Below are 12,913 nucleotides of genomic sequence, written 5' to 3'. Positions count from 1 at the left end.
TGTATGTTTACATAGTTGTCCTGGATTTTAGCAGCGCTGCAGTGCATTAGCCTTTAAGAGTTTATAACACAAGAAGTGGACAGTTTCCACCAAGGCTTCAGGGGTTGTGGACAGTATTTCCAAAGGCTGATTAATGGAGCTTGTTTGGTGTAACTTTCCCGCACACTGAGGCTATCAATTTGCTCCGAAGCAAGCAGCTGCTTTCGACTGAACCGTACTGAACCAAGGCCAGGAAGAATTAATGTGATGATGAGAGTCCTCAGTGGAGATGGAGAGGGTGATTTGGATAACAAACAGACCCCCACTTCAGTCGCAACTGAGTTTAATGGATTCATTTTTATTTTTTTTAATATCAGTCTCCAAGTTGTGTATCAGTTCATGTTCATTCTACGTGTTTTATTTAAACATTCGACTTTTGCTACTGTGTCTGTGGGCTCTGGGTGAAAAAAAACATGTATTTTTGATGCAGACTGACTGTGTGAAGAGAGCTCAACACTCACCACAGACCACCACTTCCTGTTTGCTGAAGTGTCATTTCTGATAAAGATTTTTTTTATATTTTTATCAAGGTTCTTCATCTACCTACACTAAACTGGATAAGGTAAAAATGATGTGCACCATCGACTTAGTGCTGCTGATCTGTGACACTTTTCTGCACATTTTCGACTCCTTGGTGTTAAACTTCAGAACAGAAATGCTTAGTTGCTTGAGTCCAACTTTGTATGTGGTGATTGTTCTCAACAGGAGCTTTCCTGTGATCATGAGCGCTGAATCATGAACAGGAGGAAGAGGAGGAGGAGGAGGAGGAGGAGGAGGAAAGATTTGGGGCTTCTGTGGTGCAGCACTTGCTCATAGCTAAACGCTTTTGACTTCATAGTTTCATTTCTCTCAGCCTCCCACTGGTAGAAGTTGTTTTATGGGGCTTTCTGATGCAGGGAGAACAACTCCCCCACAAGTCAGCAGCTTAACTGGCTCCCTGACACGGCTAATAGACTCACAATTCACTGTAAATGTTTTAACGGGGCACAAAGAGATGTGAACTTTACTTCTGAGCTGACACCCAGAATTTAATCACCTTGCCTGGCCCGTATTGTATGGTCAAAGTCTAAAATGAGCGCATACCTGTCCGACTGTTTACTTACACCTCCACAGATCCACTGCCTCTGCAGGAGAAACCCGTCTGTCGTCTTTTTTCTTTTCTTTTCTTTTTTTTTCCTCCTGTGCTGTTTAAGGTGTGGCCCTCTGGTTGGATGTCTCTGCTCTCCCCTCCCCCGCTGCAGCCCCGTCCAATCCCCGCCACTGGAGAACTCACCTGAAAGGATTTGCATTCAGGACCAGTGCTCATTGCTGATTGGCCAGGTGAAAGCACTCTGCCTCAGGGCTCCCTTACCAATGGCGACAGTGCTGCGTGACTCATAGGGAGAGGACAAGTTGCTTCACTACACTTCTCCTTTTTCTGTTTCAAACAGCAGCCATTGCATTGTCTTTTTTCTCCCCCCCTCCTCCTCTTCGGTTTTGTTTTGTCGCTGTGAGAAAGACGTGAGCGGCTTGCTGGTGGTCCACACCTTCACACAGCCTTGTCCCCCCCATTTGTACGGACCTTGGATTATTCCCTGTTTCACCTTTTGTTGTCTGTCTTTTTTTTCTCTCTTGATTTTCATTGGTTGCGAAGATCGACACTTGTTCGGTTGCTATTATGGATCTTGTCATCCGAATCCTGTGTCTTTGAGGTGAGTGACAAATAGCACTTCTTGCTCATCTTCACGATTAAAGTGTTATTAACATGTTTACTGAGGAGTTGTATCTGTACGTTGGCGGGCTGCTCCGTAGTTAGGTCGCCATCATGCGCACCTTTGGCAGTTTCATTTGCACTCTTGACATATTGAAGTTCTCTTGAGGGAGTCCAGACATGTCATGCAAGTTCAGTTGAAATTCAGGTATCTGTCTTTTCCCCTATACAACCTCCTCTGGGCCTGCCTGTGCACACGTATTCATTACATAATTACAGGAGTTTTTATGTGAAGTTGCACATATAAAACCATTTTTCTCAAAGTCCATTGAAACTTTTTATGGCTTTACAACTTGTGAGATCGATTAAGAAGTTGACTTCTTGTGTTTCATATTTAAAGATTTAATCCGAATGTTCTCTTTTTTTGCTGGTATAACTGTTTGTTGCTTTTCTTTTATTGCAATATTGAATTATTGCCTTATATGGTGTGTTAGAGCAAGGGCGGGAACAGTGTTTTGCAAGCCCCTTGACCAAGCCCACATGTATTTTTCTTGGTCTGCTGATCAGTAAATAGACATCATGTCAGTTTTACCTCATGATCAGTGGCTAACAACCTTTATTTCATTTTACTGGGAAGTTTGAACGCAGCTTTTTGCTTCCTCTTTTAGGCCTGCATAAGCTGACCCTTCCCTAATGCCCCCCCCCCCCCATCAACCATTGAGATGATTCTTCTTGATGCTGTTGAGTATGTGTTTCTAAAAGTTGCTCAGTGCAGCAGAGATAAAAACACGCTTCCTGTTTCACCAGAAATCTACCCAGAGCTTTGTGGGCCACAGAAAACATGTGCACACACTGTTTCACACATGAAACAGGGGGAGAGTTGAAGCAACAAATTCAAATTTCACAGCCATATTTAATCTGTCTTCACATACTACTGCAGTAAACACCACAGAGCTTTGTAGATAGCCCCGAAAAACCCCTGAACCAGTGCAGCCGGCATATTTTCATCCAATTTTGGTCAGACTTTTTTATACAGTTATATGCAGAATACCTAGGCCTGTGATTGTTTCATCAGTTTGGCATTCAGAATTGATTTTGTTGATGTAATGTCTGACGTAATTTTCAGTTGGGGCCTAAGACAGGCAACTGGAAACAGATTATTGCAAATAGATGTTTCCACAGTGATTAGATACTGAACTATTACTAGGTGTGGAGAACCGACAAGAGTGAATTCATTGTCTGTGTTTGCACACAACACCTGCCGAAGTATCAGCCCATGACCTAGTGAGAGAAAGGCTCTGTTGTGTCGAGCGCATATAAGTTTATGTTTGACCTAACTTTTTTTTCAATTCACTTTATGCCCACCCTGATTTGGATTGTAAATGAGGCCTTCATGCCTCAGAGGATGGACTCATATTGTAGCGTCTATTTGGTGAAGCCCTGGGTGTGTGTGTGTGTGTGTGTGTGTGTGTGAGGAGGAGGGGTGGTGGTTGGTTGGTGGGTGAGTGGGGGGTGGGGGCTGGACAGTAGTGTCAGGTTGGCTCCTCTTTCAATACAAAGTCAACAAGTCTTAGCCTGTAATTAGATCATTAGGCTGGGGCAGGTTATCGGTGTGACGAGGAGGTGAGGTGGAGTTTATTAGTACAGCCCCAGCACGCCGAGATATGTAGAAATGGATCATTTATTCAGTTTCATGTTACAGAGCCAACTTTGTTTGTTTGGTCGGTCGGGTACAATCACTTCTTTTTTTTATCCCTTGAATAGAATAAACACAGAGGTAGCTTCAGTTTCTGCCTCACGTGGTCAAGTGCAAATTATTCAGTATCACTAAAAGGATCATGATTATTTCTTATATCTTATCTGCAGCAACAATGCAAATACGATGCATTTGTGCAAGCTTGTTCTTGTACTGATTGAAAGTCGGTGGCACAAAAAACTTAAACGCACCCTGTTTGGACTTATTATGGAAACCAGTAGTTGTATTTTTTGGAGTTTGACCTGATATTTTAAACCTAAAAGAGACCAGAGTTTCACCTTTTTAATGGAATGTTTTGACAGTCACATAATGTGGCTTATGGGAAGAATTATTTCTTTCTCTTAAAGCAGATTTATGTGAACAAATTTACTTGAAATATCAGCCTGATCGTTCACCACCTGTGATTAATGGTCCCATTTATTGAAGGGGATGCGGAAAACCAGTTGACTCACGGTGAATAAGTAGATAAACGTCTTGTTTGCCCACGGTCGTTATCTTTTAATAAACCTGGCTGGAAAATGCTCATATGAGAAAGCAGAGTCAGAGCTCCTGTCCTGTTGTGATGGTTTTCTTGGCTGTATTATATTACTCAAGGATGGATTTGCATCATGTTTCCATGTCAGTTTCTCCATTTCTTCTTTGCCATTTTAATTTCCATGGCACTCTCTTTTTCTGGAGAGGATGGAGGCTTAAAGGTTAGAGAAGTTCGCTTATACGACAGGAAGTTTGAGCTCCTGTGACCAGCTGGGAAAATCTGGGTGGGGAAAGTTAATGTGTAACACTCTCCTCCGTCTTAACGGCCGCGGCCGGTCGTCACTGCTCTGTATCTTCAGGTGATCTGAGACCACAGCTACACTAATCCCAGGAGGTTCAAAGCTGCTGGTTGTGTGTCTGTGTCCATGTGCTGCATGGGTACACTCAGAAAAACCCTCCCTTGATAAATAAAGTTAACTAGATTGAGCAACTGTCTTTCTAATGTTGTAACTCGGAGCGTGCCGGGACTGGCAGCTTGTTGTTCTGGAGTACATGTCCAACCAGTGCTGTGATCATCACATCTGAACACAGAGCCCAAGAAATAAAGTAGTATGAGGCCTTTTCTATCCAGACAACTGTCACTTTAATCCTGTATGATGGTTTCTGATCTGTATCAGATCATGCTTGTTTCTTCTTGAGTCTTTTTCCTCACATCTATTTCCTGAGAACCGGAAAGGATGTGATGTAATTCTGGGCTTTTTCAGCGATTAGAAAACAGGCCACTGTGCCAACCGACTGTGGATGGCACAGGTCTTTTTGCTGTAGTGGATGATGTGCGATGAAGTCACAAGACTTTGAAAGGACTTTATACCATGTAACTATGTCTTTCATATCTTCTTGATTATACATTTTCACACCTTTAAACCCACCAGAAGAGACAGAGACAGACTCATCACACCTAAGAGCGTCATGTTTTTGGATACAGAGAGTGACAGAGAAAGAGTGTGTGTGTTAGAGAGAGAGAAAGAGAGAGAGAGAGAGAGAGAGAGAGAGAGAGGGAGAGAGATGATATGTGGAATATCAGGTCACACCTTTTGATAACACTCCTGGTTATGCAACGTACCATGCTGGTCAGGGCGCTGATTCTGTCTCCTGTTAACATGGCTGCAAATAGGTTCACTTATCACATATTCAACACAGTGTAACATGATCAGTGGTGGAAAGTAACCAAACACATTAATCCAACCAGTGTAGCTAGCTAGGTAGGTAGGTAGGTAGGTAGGTGCAACTTAAGGTGCTTTACTAAGGTATTTGCAGTTTATGCTGCTTTATTCCTCTACCACACTGCGTTACAGAGGAGAGGGACATGTTGAAATAGGGAGGGCTATAGAGTTATACATAAACACTGGCTCCAGTACAAGTATTTCACATCTGCAGACATTTTTCAGATTAAGGAGTTTGCATATAAAACCATAAACACTTGACAACATTATGTGGAGTTGTGAAAATGAACTCCAGGTTGAACAGCTACAACATTCAAAGGCTGCTTACATGTTAAGGAAAGAATAAGCTGATGACATAATATATGTTGCTGCTGCTGAATGATCTTTGAACATCTTGGTTCTAATATTTTTACTTTTAAATACTTTAAAGGATTTCTTCCACCACTGATGATGCTGGATTTAGAAGTAAAAGTGCACCCCATTAATTTCTAAATAAAAAGTAGGCTCTGCTTGCAAGTGGAAACTGTAAAACTCAATAAGAAGCGGGGTAAGACACTAATCATCATTTACTGTAATGATCCAACAGTCTGTTGAGACAGTGTCTGCAGTGCACATAACTTAGTTTAAAAGTTTTTTATTGTTCTGAAGTATTCTCTCCAGTGGACTATTTTAAAAGGTTCATAATTAATTTGTCTTGATGAAAGTTTATCTGTCATAAAAGTTGCTCACTGAGTTTGTGCGGGTGGAGGCAGGTCTGAGGTGCAAGCTTATTTTGTACCAGAAAAAAAAAAGCAGCGTTGCACGGCCTCATGAGAGTTTCCATTACTGGCTTCTGTTGAGCTCTCCCCTGTGTTAGAGAAGCACGCTCATCTGCGCCTGTGTAATTTGTAAATACAGGAATATGATACCTGTATGACTTTCCTAACTGCCAGTTGACAGCTCGAAACCGCGAGCACTATATAACGCAGTGACCTGAAAAACATATTCACCGAGCGATGTTTTTCTTTCCAATTATATGGGTTCCACCCTGCATGAGGGCACAAAATAGGCTCTCAGCTGGGAGATGGATGTGAGCGTAGGACTGACATCCATGGTGAAATAAGTCTGAGCTGGTGTCTCCTGCCAACTCCTTCACACTCCCCTCATGCTAATTTAAACATCGTGTTGACTTTAATCCACTATCACTTGGTACAAAGAAGCATTCTGACCCAGGCACAGACAGAAATTGATTTCCCACATGGTTTTTTCGGAGGCTTTGGTCCCAGACACCCAGCTGCAGTGGTGTCTGTGTCTGGAAGCCTCAGCAGCAGCAGCAGCAGCAGGCTGTCATATGGAAAACTGGCCATGCCCATAATGACTCCAGCATTCAAATGATCTGCTGAACTCCTGTCTCAGTGGAAATGTCTCAGTAGTGCGGGCCAGAAAGTTTATTTATTCCTTCAATTATTTATTTTTTGCTTTGAATCCTTGCCTACTTTTCCTTTTTATCCTTTGCTGTAACATCAGTCAAAAGTCACTCTTCTTTCCTTTCATCACCTTCTCCTATACGTGTTAGTAGAAATGCTTAAATTGAGCCTCAAAGTGCCACATTTTACGAGGACGATGGGGTCGTTTTTCGAGAAAATTCGTCATGACATGTGGCTTTTGTGGTGGATACACGAGTTGCTGAACCCACAGGTTTGACAGCTGAATAGCACAAAACGCTCCCCTTATGCAAACTCTAATTCTGTCTAAACTGTAACTCTTGCTTCCAGTTTAAACCCTGAAATCTCGCTTTCATTTATAGCCCCCACGTCGGCGCACACAGAGCTGCACGCAGAAAACGACAGATTTGAGGATAGCGGCTCACAGTGACATTTTTATATCTTCATGATTCGCCCATCAAGCGTATCTGAATTGGCTACTAGAACAATATTGAAAGTGCTTCTTACATTTTACCTGATTGGCTGTCGCTGTTCCCACAAGAGCACTGCTCAGTGTTATCTCATTCATTCTTCTTAGTCTCGTTATGCAATAGTTTTACATTTGTGGAATAGTTTTCTTGCAGAGATCACATGTGTTTGTTAAATACAAAGCTATAGCCAGCAGCTAGTTAGCATAGCTGAGCGTTAAGACTGGAAACAGGGCACACAGTTAACACATGTTCTGTGACTAGGTAACATAATCAACCTTCCAGCACATATAAAAAGCTCCTGGATTAACATGTTGTAACTTGTTTGTTTTAATCTGTTGGAAAACAAAGTGTGAAAATTACAACTTGTGGTTTTATTGGGGCTGATGTGCAATTATGTGTAATTAGTGAACTTTTTGATGTGCTGTTTCCCACTGGTTCCAGTCTGTATGCTAATATAAGCTAAATGTCTCCTGGCTCCAGTTAATCCGTCACCGCAAGGACATGACAGAGATATAATCACTTCATTGAAACTTATATTTTAGCATATTTCTCCAAAATGTTGCTGCTCAATTGACCTGAAAACAATGAGTTTTATGATCATGTGACTACCTCATGTCTCTGGAGCTACTGGCAGCCTCATAACGCTCACACGTGTGACGTTGCAGTAGCAGTAACGCAACCTTGCAAGTTTCTCAGTGAGTCACAGTGTCCATGCTTGCACAGAAACGCATAACGCATTTGGTTAAAATGAATAGCTGCTTACCGGTACTTACTTAAATCCTGTCAAGTCCTTAATTTGGAAGAATTAACACTGTGATTCTCAGTGTTGTCAGAAATGACATTAAGCCTTTACTGTGCATCGCAGGGACTCGTACTCATTCGACTTTATTGTAGGATCAGCAGGATGTGTCTGTCTGCATGTTTTTCTCTGCTCCCTTGTAATGTGCTGAGGTTTTTTAATTGGCCCATGTGTAGGTAGTGGAGGTAGCTCTTCCCTAAGGGGTAAAGTGGGTGGATTAACTACTGGATTTCACAATTGGTGCTGTAATGACTATGTGTACTTTTATTCAATTAGTATCTTTGATTCTGTTCGGTAAAGCTGAGGTCGTCTGTTTATTCCCGGTCTTCGACATGTGTCCTCACAAACACACAGCGGGCCCACCTGCTCTCTGCTTCTCGTACTGTCGAGCCTACTCGACAAGCCCTCTCTCCCTCTGCTTGTTCCTAAGCAACAGCCACTCCTTGTTTACCTTTGCGTTTTTGCATTGTGATTCTCGTCAGAACAACATATAGCCCCCCACCCCCAGGGGAGACTGATTGTCAGGCCGCTTTATTCAAAGCAGCGCTGGAGCAAAGGTTACCATGTCATATGTATATTCTCCTGAAGGAGCAAAAGACTCACAGCCATTTCTTTTATTAAACTCAACCACTTTATCATCTTCAACTTCCTACGTATAATAATTACAGATCTCTAATATGGTTAAACAATAACAAAGTGTTATTATTTTGTTATATAACCAGAGCGTGTCTGTCTTTAACCAGGTAGTTTATTGTCCTTACCTCCTGCGCTCACGCTGCTGCTGCTGCTGCTGCACCTTCCTCATCGCCTGACTATCATAAACGAGTGTATTTCATAAAGCCTCCTCAAATATTGACCAGGCTGTACACACTGTCCTTTTTTTTTCTTTTCCTGCACAGAGCTTCTTCAAATAGGTGAGGTGAACATTTGATTGATGTTTAGCCGCTGCTGGGATGTACGAACTGAGATTATTATGTTGGTATTAGCACATAAATCCCAGGTTTATACGTTATAAGTGCAGTTGAGACACAGTTCACGATGACAACATGGAATGACTGAAACACGAGAAATGTCGTAATACCTTAAGCATGCAGCTCAAGCGTTTGTCATTACTTAATGAGTTGTAGTCAAGGAGTGGGAGTGAAGTCACATAGCTCAACTGTTTCTTTTTCCCTTCACCCTATTCAAAGCATTTACCTGACATCATGAAACGCAATGACTCGGCACTTCTGTCCCGAGATCCGGGAGTGGGGCACACGTTTACTGGCTTCGAGATTAGATAGAGACATTGGCCAATGATACTTAATACCACACTGACCTGGTATCCAATTGTGTGAAATCAGATAAGCTCTCTTGAAGGGGCTAAGCTTTCTCAGTGTGAGTGGTCCTGTCTGTGAGGCTTTACGGGGGATCAGATGAGAAGAGCTGATTTAGTTGTTATTAGCTGTTAAACCGAAGCTTGATCTGCAGAAATCTTGAAAACAGCTTTGCTTAAGCTGCAAATTAGCATGTTTCATAGTGTTTTAACCTTCCCAGCAGAGCGACTGTTCACACACACGTAATAGATACCAGTAGAAAAAATTATTTTCACTTCTCTGTGTTCCCGTTGCTTCTATCGTATTCAGAAAACAATGTTTGATTGTGGATTTGAAGGAATAGTTTGGGGAAATAAGCTTTGTTTGCTTTCTTGCTAGGAAAAGTCAGGTGAGAAGATTGATACCACTCCACAGCAAATATGCAGGTACAGCCAGGGGACTGTTGTCTTATAAAGACTGGGAACAGGGGGAAAACAACAAGCTGCAGACAAGCAGCCGCAAAGTTCACTCCTTTTTCTGTCACATTTTGTTTAATTTGATGTGAAAATCAACAGGTTGTAGCTGTAGAAGGGGTTTAGGTGGGTTTTTGTTCTTGTCTCCTGTCATTATACGTTAACAGCTGCTGGTATCAAATTGATCTCCGAGTCTTAACACTGCAGCATCCAGTTTTTCTTAAAAATATTGAACTATTGCTTTAAGAAAATCTTGATCCCGAAAATGTATGACTAGCCGGAGAAAAATGAGCTTATTTCATCTCTCTCTGATTCTCTTTCGCTCTCTCTAGGCGTGTTGTCTGTTACATATTGCAGCATGCCTGACTAAGGGTGGACACATCAGCCTGCTTGTGTCCAGACCTGTTTGGTATGCAGTCTCCTCTGCAACAGCCGGGTCCCCTGTTCCCATTGACTCAGCCCCACAGTCCTGAGATGTCAGCGCTCGATCTGAACACGCACCTCCTGGTATTCTCTTAAGGCGACTGTGGAAAGTGGCAAGATGGCAAGATTTACACACAGTATATAAACACTCAACATGGTGTTTTTCTCCCCAAGAGAAAATGAACCCTTTTGAGAGATTACATAAGGTGATGGCTGTTATCTGCAGCGGTGATTTATAGTTTAAGAAAGAATTAGGAAAGCTTTCCTTCATCGTTTTGATTTAAGCTTGGTTGATTGAGAGTATGCTGGTATTTTTCTGGGTGCAATGTCCTCTCTTGTTGCTGGCAGTATACCTGTGCTATGACATGTTGGTATTGGTATGAATGTAAACACATGAGAGATGGGCGTGTGAACGAGCAGGAACGGTGCGCAGCAGAGTAGTGGTGGTTGTAGAAACACTTCAGGACTTGAATTTAGCTTTGTTTGTCATGTTTTGTAGTTTACAGCTTGTTTAAAAATCTGCTTATTTTGCCTTTTTCTCCTTTGCACACAGTTTCCTCTGCATATCTAATGCCCATGGGCGGCTTGGTTACTGTATAAAAAGCAGAGAAATTAGCTTTTCCAGTCTAGTCATGCATAAAATTGCTTGCACACAGCAGCCGAAACAACAGCAGACTCAGGATGAAGCATCTCAAATATGTCTGCAATAAAGGAATCAGCAGGGCAGTTTGAGGCAACTGACACACATGCACAGACTTGAATGTGTTTGGTTCTTAGCTTTTGTGTTTTTTTTGTTTTTTGTGTGTGTGTTTTTTTTTTTCGTGGAATCATCTTGATTTTGAAATTGATGAAATGACGTAATTGAGCTGAGGCACAAAAGGATGAAAGGAGCAGTAATGGCCGCTATTACCAGGGAGATTCACACCATCAAACACACTGTTACGTTTGTTAATTGCATTGAGAATAAGGTGGTATTTGATGAGGTAGTTTATCTTTTTTAACCAGTTTGATCAGACACCACATTGAGTGTTTATTTAGGAGGAAAGTGGATTTGGTCCTGCATGTGGCACCTGTAGTCACCAGAACAATGCTAAGATATTGTTTTTGATTGACCACATGTTTTATGATGAGAAGTGTTAATTTAAATCTTAATATGTAAATTATGTACAAGAAGAAAATGGATGCTTGAAATGTGTTCTTCACACGTATTACTCATAGAGCTTCTGACATCCTGCACAGACCAAAGAGTGCTGATATGCAGAACTACAAACCTGCAAACTCGATAGATTGCACTGCTCGATGTAGCCTTGTGTCTTTTTATGTAAGAATAATATGCTTTTGCACCTCTTTTGAGAGAAAGCCTTGTCGGTTTTAAAGCTGTAATCCCAGTGCTATCACCTTGAACAGATAGGCTTTACCAAAAAAGTATTGATTTTGGAGCGCTGGTTTGTTAAAATACCTGGATTTGTTGAGCTCCAACAAACAAATCTCATATCAGACCCTTCATCCATCTTCCTTCTTGTTGGAAAGAGTAATGAAGAAAACCTTGGTTTTTCTCTCACCGCTTTAAATGTCAAACATCACTGGTATGTACATGTGTATGTATACACACCAGCATGTGGTACCTATACCTATACCTATATATATCAGACTTCAGGCTAATGTCAGCAGCACTGTTGTTCTGAGATGTTCCTTGTTTCCTTGAGTGGTAATTCTTAACAAACATGACATTTCCCCCCGCCATCGATGCACCTTGCCAGACCAGTGTTTCTCTTCATCTTCCTGACGATGTCCAGATGCTTTAATAAAATCCTGCAGGCTTTTTGGGAACATCAGAGCAGCTTGCAGGAGATCAGACTGTGATGTTTGAGGTTGCAAATGTCATTTCTAAAACTTTTCTGCAATTTCCTGTCCTCTTTTCACAACTTGAATGGTTCTTCCTATCTGTGACATGTGGCCTGTTGCCACATAATAGAAATAGGCTGCAGGAGGGTGGGGGCAGTTTGAATGCATCTGTTCGATTTAAACATGTTTCTCTGACATAAGAGCCAACTTTGGATTTATTATGCACCGGGTAAGACTGCAGTGATGTAGCCAAGTTGACGTTTGTTTAGTTCTGGTATTTATTGCAATTTGGATTTGTATGGGTCTGTTTCCAGGCTTATGATTTGTTCAAATTAATTTAGCAGAATCTCTTCATGTTGTTAATGAATGTCTTGTATGTTCTGTGCTTTAGGGCGCAAATTCTCAGTGGTTCATGAAAAACCTTGCGGGGTTCTCTGGACCGATATAATTTTCCCGCGATATGACCGACAAGACTGTAACAGGAACTGTAGTGCATTCTGAGAATTTGGAGTTTGTCTTTGTGTGTGTGTACGTACATATTATGTATGAGTATGAGAGGGTGGGGTGGCGGGGTTGGTAACACTGTCTGTGTTTGCACGCCTTGTGTCAGCATTGTGGGGAGGAGATGTCTGCAAGTAGCAGGTGGGGATTTGAGAGCCATGTTGTGATCCCTCGAAAATTCACCATCGCTGTCATTCAACAGTGTGTCAAAGGGAGAGAGATTAATGTTGTCTCAAATTCAATCTATCTAATCGTGTAGCCTACTAATCCTCAGTGTGCTTTCTAATCAATTGTATTTATGGATCTCTGATTTCTGAGTTGTTTTTTTAAAATGCAAAACATGTTTTCCGGTGAGTGCACCTAGCGAAACGCACTGTAAAACTATGTGTGTCAAGCTACAACACTTTGTCTTTATCGTAGAAAACCAGTCACTTTTGTCTTTGACGTCACTCGTTGAGGTATTTCTAGCTACTACACTTCATGTAGAAAACGCAGGCCTCT

The 12,913-nt window shown here is 41.8% G+C and overlaps 1 protein-coding gene across 4 annotated transcripts in view; it reads left to right on the top strand.

Moving 5' to 3' along the window:
• elf1 (E74-like ETS transcription factor 1) overlaps window positions 1-12,913 on the top strand; it is a 38,152-nt gene that overhangs the window by 8,684 nt on the left and 16,555 nt on the right. For 2 of the 4 annotated variants that reach the window (XM_085789382.1, XM_085789380.1), the window contains exon 1: window positions 1,349-1,730. The exons of the other annotated variants lie outside the window; for them this stretch is intronic. The gene's annotated coding sequence lies outside the window, so the exon portion shown is untranslated. Of the gene's footprint in view, window positions 1-1,348; window positions 1,731-12,913 lie in introns of those variants that run through there. 4 annotated transcript variants of the gene reach the window in all.

The sequence above is a fragment of the Trachurus japonicus genome, chromosome 10 (genome assembly GCF_045865225.1).
Source record: "Trachurus japonicus isolate A0001 chromosome 10, Traja_1.0".
NCBI lineage: Eukaryota > Metazoa > Chordata > Actinopteri > Carangiformes > Carangidae > Trachurus > Trachurus japonicus.
The sequence above is the reverse complement of the archived record's forward strand: the minus strand, read 5'-3'. Positions and strand labels throughout refer to the sequence as shown.